Here is a 15,331-nt window from a genome sequence, read left to right on the forward strand (position 1 = left end):
CTAGGAGATTCAAAAGACGACGTTAGGTGCTTTTCAAACGTAAACTTGGTTAGTTGAAACTGCGGAAGTGTTTATCGGTAACCACGCAACGGTCGGATTATGACGTCATCCGACCGCTACTACAGATTACGGAGTCGCACCGATGTGTGTTACGGAGCTATATAGTAGAAGATTTGGCACTGTTGCTTTATGTAGCACTAAGATGGACTAATTATCCAACTTTTTTCTTTCTACTTATCTGTTGAAGTATTTTGTGTGTTTTTAAATTTCTATGTCGTCTCTATACATTATTATAGATAAGTCTATCATCTGCACGAGCTCTGAGGTTATTATTAACATTGACTGCTGATTTATTAATATATAACATCAATAGAGAATGTCCCAAGAAACTTGCCTGCGGCACCCCAGAGATTATTTCTAAATTTGTCACTGACTTTTCATCCAAGATAGCATGTTGCGGTCTACTTTCAATGATATGATCAAAGCAGTCACAACTTTCTTTTGATAACGCATATGATCTTACTTAAGTTAAAAAGCGTTGGTGTGGCACTGAATTGGTGTCTACCACTCGTTAAGAATCACACTGGGAGTGGCATTTACAACAATACAGCACAATATCGTCTAAAGAGCACACGATCCCCATTCTAGTCAAAGTTGATGTAACTTGCTAGTAAATGTAACTAATTATCAACCCACACGTTACTGGCCTTTCTGTGCGCCACTGTGCCAAGGAATGTTTTACTGCAACTAACAGACATTTTGAAAGTCTCACAAGTGTATCAGCTTTCTTGTTTACTTCCTAATGTCCGCGTTGTTAAACCCATCAAAAAGAGCTTTGTTCTCCGTCTTGCGTCACGTCTTTCTCCTACTAAGGACCTTCTTGTCGCCTTAATGTGGTACCAAATCGCCGAAGGTTGATAAATCAACAGATAACCCGCGTCTTTCGATTACGACTCAGTAAGTTTCCGGACGCTAAAGTCAGTTTGTTTATATTTACGTTCTGTACCCTGCAACTGCACAATCAAAAGAATTGACATCAAATGATTTGATACCTTCGAATGACACACATTCACATCAAAAGCCATTAGAGCTAAGCTGCATATTCGTCTTGTCTTCTCGGTCAGTACAAACAGGACGTGCAGACAAATGAAGATTTTTGGCAGTCATACTCCCAACAGTGATACATAGATTCCTTTCATTAAATCATCTCATCAAATGCATCACTTAAAGACCGATGCATAAAATACTGGTAGAGAAGTTTTGGACTTTGTGATACCAGGTGAACCGTTAATTGAGAATAGTTTGTCACCACTTCTCCAAACTGATTTAAGAATCAGCGTCACTCGATTTTAATACACTTCCACTAGAAGCACTTTAATTTGATCGTCGTTTGTCGTCGCGATTTTGGGTTCTATCCCGTTTGCCCGCGAAGTTCCCTTTTTTGGTCACATTTATTTCCAAAGTACGGCGAAATCTTAACATAATTTCCGAGACCAGAACTTAATCAGAAACACTAAAAAGGCAAACATTTCTACAAAAAAAATGAGAACTTGATATGAAAATATTTGTTCCAGTAAAAAAACTGGCAAGTCGAACGATGTAATAAAATTATCCGAAATTACCGTCAAATTTTCCTCACGAATATTTTGCATGTCATTGCCCTCAATATAATGAAATACTTGTTAATGAAGTGTAGGGAAAGAGCTTTCCAACACGATTCATTCGACAATACCGAGTTCATCTCCTTTTCTGATATAAGTGCTAAACTCTCAAAGTAATTTCGACTTCTTGACGTATGCTATAACTGACCTCATAAACTTCAGCATATACCAATAATGGAAGACGTTATTGCAGAAACTATGTCGGCATTCCGCTGATATGATCGATGACATGAAGGAGAAACTTGTGGTGTTCATTCCAAAGACAGGTTCGATGCCGCTCTTCATTCTGTTCTATCCGGTGGGAACCTCTTCATCTCTGCTTAACTATCACAACTTACATCCATTTGAAGTTCCTTACTGCATTCAACCTTTGGTTTTTCTTTGCAATTATAAACCCTCCACCTCCAACTCCCCCCCCCCCCTCCACACACACACACATTCCATTCAAATGGTTCAAATGGCTCTGAGCACTATGGGCCTTAACATCTGAGGTCATCAGTCCCCTAGACTTAGAACTACTTAAACCCAACTAACCTAAGGACATCACACACTTCCATGTCCGAGGTAGGATTCGAACCTGCGGCTGTAGCAGCTGCGCGGTTCCGGACTGAAGCGCCTGCCTAGAAAACCGCTCGGCCACAGCGGCCTTCCTTCCATTACCAGACTGACAATTCCTTGACACCTCAAGATGTGTCATATCAACCAACCGCGTCTTTTACTTAAGTTGAGCCATAAATTTCTGTCTTCCCCAATTCAATTCAATAACTCCTCATTTGCCGCGCTTGGTAGCCGTGCTGTTTGAGGCGTCTTGTCACGGTTCGCGCGGCTCCCCCCGTCTGAGGTTCGAGTCCTTCCTCGGGCATGGGTGTGTGTGTTGTCCTTAGGGTAAGTTAGTTTAAGTTAGATAAAGTAGTGCGTAAGCCTAGGAACCGATGACTTCAGCAGTTTAGTCCCATAGTTCAAATGGCTCTGAGCACTATGGGACTTAACTTCTGAGGTCATCAGTCCCCCAGAACTTAGAACTAATTAATCAGAACTAACCTAAGGACATCACACACATGCATGCCCGAGGCAGGATTCGAGCCTGCGACCGTAGCGGTCGCGCGGTTCCAGACTGTAGCGCCTAGAACCGCACGGCCACTCTGGCCGGCTTAGTCCCATAGTCCTTACCACAAATTTCCAAAACTCCTTTGTTATCTGATCTACCAATCTAATCGCCAGAATTCTTCTGTAGCACAACATCTCAGAAGCTCCTGTATTCTTCTTGTGCGAGTTGTCTATCTTCCACGTTTTCCTTTTAGTCTTCTAAGATAAGCCGTTGGGTAGTATTGCCTCGTGCATTCCTGCATTCCTCCGGAACCCAAACTCATTCTCCCCAAGATCGACCTCCACCAGTTTGTCATTCTTCCGTTAATAATTCGCGTCATTGTTTTGTAGCCAAGACCTACGCCGAGGTGAGAAAAGTGATGGGATAGCGGCCAGCCGCGGTGGCCGAGCGGTTCTAGGCACTTCAGTCTGGAACCGCACGAGTGCTACGGTCGCACGTTCGAATCTTGCCTCGGGCATGGATGTGTGTGATGTCTTTAGGTTAGTTAGGTTTAAGTAGTTCTAAGTTCTAGGGGCATGACCTCAGATGTTAAGTACCATAGTGCTCAGAGCCATTTTAACTATTTTTGATGGGATAGCCATATCCACATATGCAGATGGCAGTAGTATCGTTTACGCAAGGTATAAAAGGGCAGTGAGTTGGTGGAGCTGTCATTTGTACTCTTGTGGTTCATGTAAAATGTCCGACGTGATCACAGCCGCACGACTGACTTAACACACTCTGAACGCGGAATGGTAGTTGAAGCTAGACGCATGGGACATTCCATTCCGGAAATCGTTAGGGAATTTTCTGGTGTCACCGCCAGACACCACACTTGCTAGGTGGTAGCTTTAAATCGGCCGCGGTCCATTAGTACATGTCGGACCCGCGTGTCGCTACTGTCAGTGCCCGCATCTCGTGGTCGTGCGGTAGCGTTCTCGCTTCCCACGCCCGGGTTCCCGGGTTCGATTCCCGGCGGGGTCAGGGATTTTCTCTGCCTCGTGATGGCTGGGTGTTGTGTGCTGTCCTTAGGTTAGTTAGGTTTAAGTAGTTCTAAGTTCTAGGGGACTGATGACCATAGATGTTAAGTCCCATAGTGCTCAGAGCCATTTGAACCATTTTTGAAGCCACTGTCAGTAATTGCAGACCGAGCGCCACCACACGGCAGGTCTAGAGAGACTTACTAGCACTCGCCCCAGTTGTACGGACGACTTTGCTAGCGACTACACTGTCGAAGCCTTTCTCTCATTTGCCGAGAGACAGTTAGAATAGCCTTCAGCTAAGTCCATGGCTACGACCTAGCGAGGCGCCATTAACCATTTCTAGAGAGAGTCTCACGTGTATCATCAAGAATGCTGTATGCAAATGATGGATTAAAGTTAAGTATTCCCGCAGCTACGTACTTTTCTTTATAGCATTCATTACGTATCCTGTTTCAGACCTAACGCAAGCCTGCGTGAGAGGACGCGTGCATTTCGGCCTCCTCTCTAAAAACAGTGTTGGCAATTCTGTCGACACTACAAATTTAATATTCCGAGATCCACAGAGTCAGGCATTACCTCTCACACGGACGAAGCTGTGACCGACAGCCTTGACTTAACGAACGAGAGCTGCGGTATTTGTGAAGATTTGTCGGTGCTACAAAGAAGCAACACTCCGTGAAATAACCGCAGAAATCAATGTGGGATGTACAACGAACGTATCCGTTAGGACAGTGCGGGCGGCGAAATGTGGCGCTAATGGGCTATGGCAGCAGACGACCGACCCGAGTGCTTTTGCTAGCAGCACGACATCGCCCGCAGCGCCTCTCCTGGACTCCTGACCATATCGGTTGGACCCTAGACCACTGGAAGACAGTGGCATGCTCAGATGAGCCCCGACTTCAGTTGCTAAGAACTGATGGTAGGGTTCGATTGTGGTGCAGACGCCACGAAGCCGTGGACCCAAGTTGTCAGCAAGGCACTGCGTAAGATGGTGGAGGATCCGTAATGATATCGGCTGTGTTTGCATGGAATGAACAGGGTCCTTTGCTCAAACTGAAGCGATCATTGACTGTAAATACTTATGTTCGGCAACCTGGAGACCATTTGCAGCCATTCATGGACTTCATGTTCCCAAATAACGTTCTCATGTCAAACTTCCTGGCAGATTAAAACTGTGTGCCCGACCGAGACTCGAACTCGGGACCTTTGCCTTTCGCGGGCAAGTGCTCTACCATCTGAGCTACCGAAGCACGACTCACGCCCGGTACTCACAGCTTTACTTCTGCCAGTATCTCGTCACCTACCTACCAAACTTTACAGAAGCTCTCCTGCGAAACTTGCAGAACTAGCACTCCTGAAAGAAAGGATATAGCGGAGACATGGCTTAGCCACAGCCTGGGGGATGTAGGAGACGAGATACTGGCAGAAGTAAAGCTGTGAGTACCGGGCGTGAGTCGTGCTTCGGTAGCTCAGTTGGTAGAGCACTTGCCCGCGAAAGGCAAAGGTCCCGAGTTCGAGTCTCGGTCGGGCACACAGTTTTAATCTGCCAGGAAGTTTCATATCAGCGCACACTCCGCTGCAGAGTGAAAATCTCATTCTGGAAACAATCCCCAGGCTGTGGCTAAGCCATGTCTCCGCAGTATCCTTTCTTTCAGGAGTGCTAGTTCTGCAAGGTTCGCAGGAGAGCTTCTGTAAAGTTTGGAAGGTAGGAGACGAGATACTGGCAGAAGTAAAGCTGTGAGTACCGGGCGTGAGTCGTGCTTCGGTAGCTCAGATGGTAGAGCACTTGCCCGCGAAAGGCAACGGTCCCGAGTTCGAGTCTCGGTCGAGCACACAGTTTTAATCTGCCAGGAAGTTTCATATCAGCGCACACTCCGCTACAGAGTGAAAATCTCATTCTGGAACGTTCTGATGTCACCTGGCCACAGTTGTTCGCAATTGGGTTGAAGAATTGGAATGAATGATTTGGCCAGCCAGAACGCCCGACATGAATTCCACCGAACATTTATGCGATGTAGTCGAGAGGTCAGTTCGTACACAAAACCCTGCGCTGGCGACACTTTCACATTTATGGACAGCCGACCGGGGTGGCCGAGCGGTTCTAGGCGCTACAGTCTGGAACCGCTAGACCGCTACGGTCGCAGGCTCGAATCCTGCCTCGGGCATGGATGTGTGTGATGTCCTAGGTTAGTTAGGTTTAAGTATTTCTAAGTTCTAGGCGACTGATGACCTCAGAAGTTAGGTCCCATAGTGCTCAGAGCCATTTGAACCATTTATGGACAACTGTAGATACGACATGGCTCAGTATTTCTGCAGGGGACTTCCAACGATTTGTTAAGTCCACGCCACGTAGAGATGCTGTACTATGCCGGGAAAAAGGAGGTCCGACACGATATTAGGTGGTGTACCCCGACTTTTGTCACATCAGTGTATTGAACTGATGATTCAGTAATATTCCCATCTGTCAGCAGCTGTCCTCTTTGGAACTGGAATTACTCCATTCTTCCCGAACCCTGAGTGTATTTCGCTTGTCTCATATATATTGTACGCCAAATGGAATAGTTTTGTAATGGCTGGCGCTCCCAAGAACCTCAGTAATTCTCAGGGAATGTCGTCTACTCCAGGGGCTTCGTTTCCAGTTAGATCGATCACTGCTCTGTCAATTTCTTCTCGCAGTATCATATCTCCCATCTCATCTTCACCTAGTCCTCAAGTTTGTTACCCTTAACTACACCATCTATTTATTTATTCCTTCTTTCACCTTTCACTTCTTTGCTACGTACTGGCTTGCCATCTGAACTTTTGATGTTCATACAGTTGCTTCTATTTTCTCCAAAGGCCTCTTTAAAAACTTAAATCGGAATAACCAGTTTTTTAAGCCTGTATACCATATTTTCGTACAAAAATCTCCAAATGTTCAAATGGCTCTGAGCACTATGGGACTTAACATCTGTGGTTATCAGTCCGCTAGACTTAGAACTACTTAAACCTAACTAACCTAAGGACATCACACACATCCATGCCCGGGGTAGGATTCGAACCTGCGACCGTAGCAGCAGCGCAGTTCCGTACTGGAACGCCTAGAACCGCTCGGCCACAACGGCCGGCCAAAAAGCTTCGTTTATCCCGATTTTTATAGTGCAAGATCGTTCTTTCAAGGTGCAATCCACGATTAGATACCGTGGTTGTGTACTCATATTGGTAACTGTGTAGAGTTTGGACGTTTCAGTTCACTCGAAAACGTCTCTATAACCGCCAGAGCTTTCACTAAAACCCAGTCTCAACTGACATACAGTCTCGACTGATACGATATCATGCTTTATTAAATAACAGTGAAACCTGAAACTACTTTTTCTACTGCAAGTCTAGAATCTTAAACACTGCACAGTTAGTCTGATAAATTACTGAATATAATAGTCTGAACATGCACGAAATTATTTGCTCGATGTTGAGCAACGGTCTCCTATTCGAGAAAACACATCTGTAGAATATACCACTCTTGTTACTGCGCTCTCTATTTTGTGTCGTATCTACAAAATGCTTCACACGAATGCTGGAACGATTGCTGTCCGTGACTCGCTCCCAGCTCCATTCCCCGTTGCGCTTAGTAAAACACACGCTTGTAGAATCTGTTACGGGCATCCGTCGGCATAGAGGTTTCTCGTGAAGACAGAACCCAGTACACCATTCCCGTAGGGTGGACATCAGAAGGGAACGCACCGTTTGGCGAACCGCTAGACAGTACGACAGAAACGTTGCTACGTATGTAGCTCAGGAGAAAACATTGAAATGAATCTCGGGTTCTTCACGGAGAACGCGGGTATATGCGGAGAAAATTTCGACGAAATTGAAATCCTGCATGTTTTCAGCATTTACTGCTATTAATTACAAGCACAAGCAAACGTAATGTCATGTACATTGATTATACAAATAACACGTTTGTCCAGCCATACTCAGTACTTCATTAGATTAGCCAAAATTCGAAAAATTCAGGCTATGCTGTCAGCAAAGACTTAAACAGAAACGAGGACATAAATTGTCTAATTGTGAGTAAGGAAAATGTTGGGCTATACATCATCGTTTCGATTTGTATGATAATGTGGAAGAAAAGTCCTACAGAACCTAACTTTCAGGAGAATAACCACGTAGATCATCAATGTTTTAGGCCTAATTTTCGTTTCAATAATCATTATATAAAACATGCCTTTTCCAGAACTGAATAAAACGTGATCCATTGTTTAATTGCATAAACGTGCCGAAACATGTTTGGCCAATTATTTCCATAACAGGAGGAACTAAATTCCTACCATAATGTTAGCCCAATCTTTCTTTTCCTTTTTTTTAGAAAACGCAGCGAAGGAATGCTTACATGACGCACTGTTCTTGAGTATTCTTCCTCCTAGTGATTATGAAGTCTTTACGAAACAAGATGTACAACAGGCATTGTTCAAATTTACAGGGTTGTTAGGCATAGAGTGGCATAGATACCCTCGACAATTGCCGGAAGGAGAAACTGAAACCTGAAACAGTGAAACCATTTCTGAGGCTCATCAATTATTATATTACTGCTTTCCACACACATATGACGCAAAGTCAAATAAATATGGTAACATACAGAGAAGTATAGACAGGAAGGAGGGAGATGAAGACTGGAACGTAACGTCCCGTCAACGACAAGGTCATGCGAGGCGGTGCAGGGAAATCGGCCATGTCCTTTTTTAAAGGAACCATATCGCGATTCTTATTGTTTCCATAGCCCTGGAAAATGGGAATGTAAGCTGATAAATATTTTGTTATAGAATTTCCCTACACTGAGATTTGTTTATTTTTATTTATTTATTTGCTACCGATTTGGAAGCTACTACAGCTTCATCTTCAAGCACTTGGCGCTGTGATCGATGTGATACATCAAGTACATCCCGTTAACGTACTTCAGCATCTACATCTACATTTATACTCTGCAAAACACTGTTAATAAGTGCTTTCCATTTTACCATTAACTAGAGCTTCATACCATCCAATTCCCCAATGTCTGCTTTAACACCTTTGTGTGCGCTGTAAATGTTGTATTCTTTGTCTCGTGATTTGCAGTGGAGCGATAAAACGAAGAACGATTAGTGTTTAACGTCTCTTCGACAACGAGATTATTACAGTCGGGGGGTGATACGAAGGGGGTGTAAGCGACAACTGTTTACGTCGTACCACAGTGGTGTAGGCGAAGCCGAGACGAACAATTTGATATGAGACACCTGCGGTCTATCAAGCCAGAAAACAACCTCGGATTGGCCTACAAAAACCAAGTAAGCTACAGCGCATGGGCTGCGTGAGATTTAGAATATTCTCCCGCCCACTTACGCCACTGGCCTACCGTTTGAAATTCATTTCTGGCTACAATCGTCGTTGTATATTGAACACATTTCGTTCTTACACTTACAAATTGTAAAATTGTCGCTTGTGTCAATTTTACTCAAAATCTTGTGAATTTTAAGAGCGTAAAATTAACGATTAAATCGTTTTATTTCTGTGGGCTTCTTACCACTTTGCTGCAATTGTAAAAGTATTTAGATTCTACAAAACGTTTACAAAAGTCTTTTTTCTTTAAATACTGAAGGGAAATTTTAAATTATTAAATTTAATGAAATGAAAAATTTTAAAAATCTGACTGAATAGGCTGTTTTCGTCTCGACTCCCCTTTCACTACCGTGGCACGTAAGCAGTTGTCATTCTTTGCAATCTGTATTCGATAGTTGCTCACTTAATGGCGGTTCCTGAAACTTTAGTTTGTGTCTACATTCAGGCGTCAGTCAGTCCAGATTTTTCAGCATCTACGTGCCGCTCTCCCTTGGGTCAACAAATTTGTGACCATTCGTCCTACCGCACTTTCAATACGTTCAGTATCCCCTGCCCCCTGTAATGGTACATACCCCCCCTCCCCCCCCCTCTAGCATTGCTTTTCATCAAATGGCTCTGAGCACTATGGGACTTAACTTGCGAGGTCATCAGTCCCCCAGAACTTAGAACTACTTAAACCTAACTAACCTAAGGACATCACACACATCCATGCCCGAGGCAGGATTCGAACCTGCGACCGTAGCGGTCACTTTTCATCAACAGTAGTTGTCGATACCAATATTATTTTTCGAATTTTTGGACATGTCAATATTATCTCAGCTCCTTTTCTGAAAACTTTCATATAATTTTATACACAGTATGTTATATTTGAAGCTAAAATTTATGAAAAGAAATTACTTTATTTTCGATGTTACAGTCGATAAGTACTAGCTCTGAATGTATAGTTATAATTATTTTTTTAGAAATATTAGAAATTACGAATTATTTGGCACACTTAAAATTTCTGTTATTAATTAGGCAATCTATTGCTGTTCATTATGTTTATTTCTGGGCTCATTTATAAAATAATAATCGAAACTAATAGAAATTCATTTGTCAAGAAAAATTATGAACCCTCTGGAATATTGTTATTTCCGCTAAGTGAGGCAGTGGTAGCATGTCTCTCATGTGATCGGACGTATTTTTGTACTTTGGGTGAACAATTTAATTTCAGCACTGTTAATGCGAAAGGCTATTTACAATTTGTACAGAAACCAGATGGCAGTTATAAGAGTCGAGGGACATGAAAGGGAAGCAGTGGTTGGGAAGGGAGTAAGACAGGGTTGTAGCCTCTCCCCGATGTTATTCAATCTGTATATTGAGCAAGCAGTAAAGGAAACAAAAGAAAAATTCGGAGTAGGTATTAAAATCCATGGAGAAGAAATAAAAACTTTGAGGTTCGCCGATGACATTGTAATTCTGTCAGAGACAGCAAAGGACTTGGAAGAGCAGTTGAATGGAATGGACAGTGTCTTGAAAGGAGGATATAAGATGAACATCAACAAAAGCAAAACGAGGATAATGGAATGTAGTCGAATTAAGTCGGGTGATGTTGAGGGTATTAGATTAGGAAATGAGACACTTAAAGTAGTAAAGGAGTTTTGCTATTTGGGGAGCAAAATAACTGATGATGGTCGAAGTAGAGAGGATATAAAATGTAGACTGGCAATGGCAAGGAAAGCGTTTCTGAAGAAGAGAAATTTGTTAACATCGAGTATAGATTTAAGTGTCAGGAAGTCATTTCTGAAAGTATTTGTATGGAGTGTAGCCATGTATGGAAGCGAAACATGGACGATAAATAGTTTGGACAAGAAGAGAATAGAAGCTTTCGAAATGTGGTGCTACAGAAGAATGCTGAAGATTAGATGGGTAGATCACGTAACTAATGAGGAAGTATTGAATAGGATTGGGGAGAAGAGAAGTTTGTGGCACAACTTGACCAGAAGAAGGGATCGGTTGGTAGGACATGTTCTGAGGCATCAAGGGATCACCAATTTAGTATTGGAGGGCAGCGTGGAGGGTAAAAATCGTAGGGGGAGACCAAGAGATGAATACACTAAGCAGATTCAGAAGGATGTAGGATGCAGTAGGTACTGGGAGATGAAGAAGCTTGCACAGGATAGAGTAGCATGGAGAGCTGCATCAAACCAGTCTCAGGACTGAAGACCACAACAACACAACAATGCGAAATTCAAAAGACTGTTCGATATACTAAAATGTGACAAAATAAACTAACCTAACAACAAAAATTCTGCAATAACAATCTTCAAATTTATTTAGATCAATTCATAACCGAGGACCAAAAATGTGAGAATTTCAGGTTCAAGAATCAGACGGCTGGACAAAAAGAACTGGAGCCAACTCTAAACGAAAAGCTAAGTAAACTAGAAAGTTTATTGTAATTTTGGCTCGTCTTAAATTTTTCGTAAAAGACTTTGCTTACTGTGGACAATAATTGGAATTACGAAGGAGGGGGGCGATTACACCCCTCAGTTGTAGTAGCTATATATCTGATAGCTATAATTGTTATTTACCGGTTCCCTTCAGATCACCGAAGTTAAGCGCTGCTGGGGTGGGCTAGCACTTGGGCGGGTGACCATCCGGTCTGTTGGCAAGCGGAGTGCACTCAAGCCTTGAGAGGCAAACTTAAGAGCTACTTGATTGAGAAGTAGCGGTTCCTGCCCTCCATATCCGCATCCAGTGACGCCTATGGGCTGAGGATGATAACGGCGGCCGGTCTGTGCCGTTGGGCCTTCATGGCCTGTGCGGGAGGAGTTCAGCTTAGTTTATAATTGTTATTTGTATGTCGTACAGCTACTGCATCAGATAACGCTGAAGTACTTTAACAAGATAATACTTGTCGTAGTATATCACATCAATCACAGCGCCATGGTGCCTGATGCTGCAACTGTAGCCGCTTCGATATCGATTAAAAAAATTAAAAAATAACTGTGGAGTAAAACTAGAAAGAGAGTAGCCTTCATTCACGAAACCAAAATTTCGGAATTCGTCTTAAGCGACTAGGTGTGACTGCAGAAAGCTTTAACATGATTGGCCTTCCAACTGCAAGTCAAATGCCGCACCGTCTGCTGCACCTCGCGCAACAACAATGAGTTGAACAGGAGAGAGGGAAACAAATGATCCGGCACACGACGAACCATCCGCTGAAAACAGTACAGTAGTATGCGGACTTCAAACGCACTTTTTCGAGATACAAAGTTTCTGTCACTTGAACTAATTTTCGTCGCGTCTTCTTCGCGTCACCACGCACCGTTGACCCAGCTTCTGTAATGCTGTGAGGTTCACGTACACTACACAAAGCCGGCGGTGCCTTACCTGCGTGTAGGACAGTAGAAAGCTGCGGTCTGTGCTCACTGCTCGGCCACCACCGCGAAGCGCTCCGTCTGTCAGTCGTCACCGGCGCCGCTGTCCGCTGTTGCCCTCTCCACGCGGCGAGGCAGAATGCAAAGCATTCGCGCGCACGCGGCCGTCGCGTTATATACGGCGCGCAGCTGACATACGCTTGCGGAGAAAGGCGCGCCAGGGGCAGGACGAGCGCCGAGAGACAACACAGTGCAGCTAGATGAGGGGGGGGGGGGCGGCGGCGGCGGCGGCGTGGGGGGGGGGGCGCAGGCTGTCCGTCCTTCCCCGTCCCCACCACCTCACGCTGCGTCAGCGGCCGGGCCGGCGCGTGCGAATCTCCAGGGACCGCTACGCACCTGTACTGCACTCTACGTCACTCTCAAGGGACACGAAAACTTCGTTTGAAGAGGTATTACACGAAGACCCGCCACGAACGTAACAGGCCTACCGCGGCTGTTATTTGGCAGCCAAATTTAAACTCTGCAAGTATAGTGGTCTCGTGGTAAGAAGCCCAGAGAAATCAAACGATTTAAACGTTAGTTTTACGCTCTTAAAATTAACAAGATTTTGAGTAAAATTGACACAAGCGGCAATTTCACAATTTGTAAGTGTAAGAACGAAATGTGTTCAATATTCAACGACGATTGTAGCCAGAAAAGAATTTCAAACGGTAGGCCAGTAGCGTAAGTGGGCTGGGGGATATTCTAAATCTCACGCAGCGCGCATGCGCTGTAGCTTACTTGGTTTTTGTAGGCCAATCCGAGGTTGTTTTCTGGCTTGATAGACCGCAGGTGTCTCATATCAAATTGTTCGTCTCGGCTTCGCCTACACCACTGTGGTACGGCGTAAACAGTTGTCGCTTACACCCCCTTCGTATCACTCCCCGACTGTAATAATCTCGTTGTCGAAGAGACGTTAAACACCAATCGTTCTTCGTTTTATCGCTCCACTACAAATCACGAGACAAAGAATATAACATTTACAGCGCACACAAAGGTGTTAAAGCAGACATTGGGGAATTGGATGATATGAAGCTCTAGTTAATGGTGAAATGGGAAGCACTTCTTTACAGTGCTTTGCAGAGTATAAATGTAGATGTAGATGCTGAAGTACGTTAACGGGATGTACTTGATGTATCACATCGATCACAGCGCCCAGTGCTTGAAGTGGATTAGCGGACACATTACCTGCGCGCGGAAATTGCGTTTCCAAGCTCTTCTGAATCTGCGCATCCGCAACAGAAAGGAACAACGCGCTAATGCGCAGACGTGGGTCCTAGCGAGGTGCTTTCTCTTTCTTGTTGTGGCTCTGAGCACTATGCGACTTAACTTCTAAGGTCATCAGTCGCCTAGAACATAGAACTAATTAAACCTCACTAACCTAAGGACATCACACACATCCATGCCCGAGGCAGGATTCGAACCTGCGACCGTTGCGGTCGCTCGGCTCCAGACTGTAGCGCCCAGAACCGCACGGCCACTCCGGCCGGCTTTCTTGGTCATTGTTTAACTGTCATGCGGCCAGCGGCTGACTTCAGGTTTTCAGAATTAGACCTTTTGCACATTTTTCAGCGAGTACTATACACTACTGGCCATTAAAAAAAAAATGGTTCAAATGGCTCTGAGCACTATGGGACTTAACATCTTAGGCCATCAGTCCCCTAGAACTTAGAACTACTTAAACCTAACTAACCTAAGGACATCACACACATCCATGCCCTAGGCAGGATTCGAACCTGCGACCGTAGCAGTCCCGCGATTCCGGACTGCAGCGCCTAGAACCGCACGGCCACCACGGCCGGCTGGTCATTAAAATTGCTGCACCAAGAAGAAATGCAGATGATAAACGGGTATTCATTGGACAAATATATTATACTAGAACTGGCATGTGATTACATTTTCACGCAAGTTGGGTGCATAGATCCTGAGAAATCAGTACCCAGAGCGACCACCTGTGGCCGAAATAACGGCATTGATACGCCTGGGTATTGAGTCAAACAGAGCTTGGATGGCGTGCACAGGTACAGCTGCCCATGCAGCTTCAACACGATACCACAGTTCGTCAAGAGTAGTGACTGGCGTATTGTGACGAGCCAGTTGCTCGGCCACCATTGACGAGACGTTTTCAGTTGGTGAGAGATCAGGAGAACGTGCTGGCCAGGGCAGCAGTCGAACATTTTCTTTATGCAGAAAGGCCCGTACAGGCCCTGCAACATGCGGTCGTGCATTATCCTGCTGAAATGTAGGGTTTCGTAAGGATCGAATGAAGGGTAGAGCCACAGGTCGTAACACATCTGAAATGTAACGTCCACTGTTCAAAATGCCGGCAATTCGAGCAAGAGGTGACCGAGACGTGTAACCAATGGCACGCCATACCATCACGCCGGGTGATACGCCAGTATGACGATGACGAATACACGCTTCCAATGTGCGTTCACCGCGATGTCGCCAAACACGGATGCGAACATCATGATGCTGTAAACAGAACCTGGATTCATCCGAAAAATGACGTTTTGCCATTCGTCGTTGAGTACACCATCGCAGGCGCTCCTGTCTGTGATGCAGCGTCAAGGGTAACCGCAGCCATGGTCTCCGAGTTGATAGTCCATGCTGCTGCAAACGTCGTCGAACTGTTTGTGCGGATGGTTGTTGTCTTGCAAACGTCCCCATCTGTTGACTGAGGGATCGAGACGTGGCTGCCCGATCCGTTACAGCCATGCGGATAAGATGCCTGTCATCTCGACTGCTAGTGATACGAGGCCGTTGAGATCCAGCACGGCGTTCCGTATTACCCTCCTGAACCCACCGATTCCATTTTCTGCTAACAGTCATTGGATCTCGACCAAC

At 44.8% G+C, this 15,331-nt stretch overlaps 1 protein-coding gene across 1 annotated transcript in view; it reads right to left on the reverse strand.

Moving 5' to 3' along the window:
• The window catches only part of LOC126175818 (zwittermicin A synthase ZmaJ), a 140,456-nt gene extending 127,847 nt beyond the window's left edge, over positions 1-12,609 (reverse strand). The window contains exon 1 of the mRNA XM_049922810.1: positions 12,459-12,609. The gene's annotated coding sequence lies outside the window, so the exon portion shown is untranslated. The remainder of the gene's footprint in view (positions 1-12,458) is intronic.
• Positions 12,610-15,331: the final 2,722 nt, after the last annotated feature.

Source organism: Schistocerca cancellata, chromosome 3 (genome assembly GCF_023864275.1).
Source record: "Schistocerca cancellata isolate TAMUIC-IGC-003103 chromosome 3, iqSchCanc2.1, whole genome shotgun sequence".
NCBI classification, from domain to species: domain Eukaryota; kingdom Metazoa; phylum Arthropoda; class Insecta; order Orthoptera; family Acrididae; genus Schistocerca; species Schistocerca cancellata.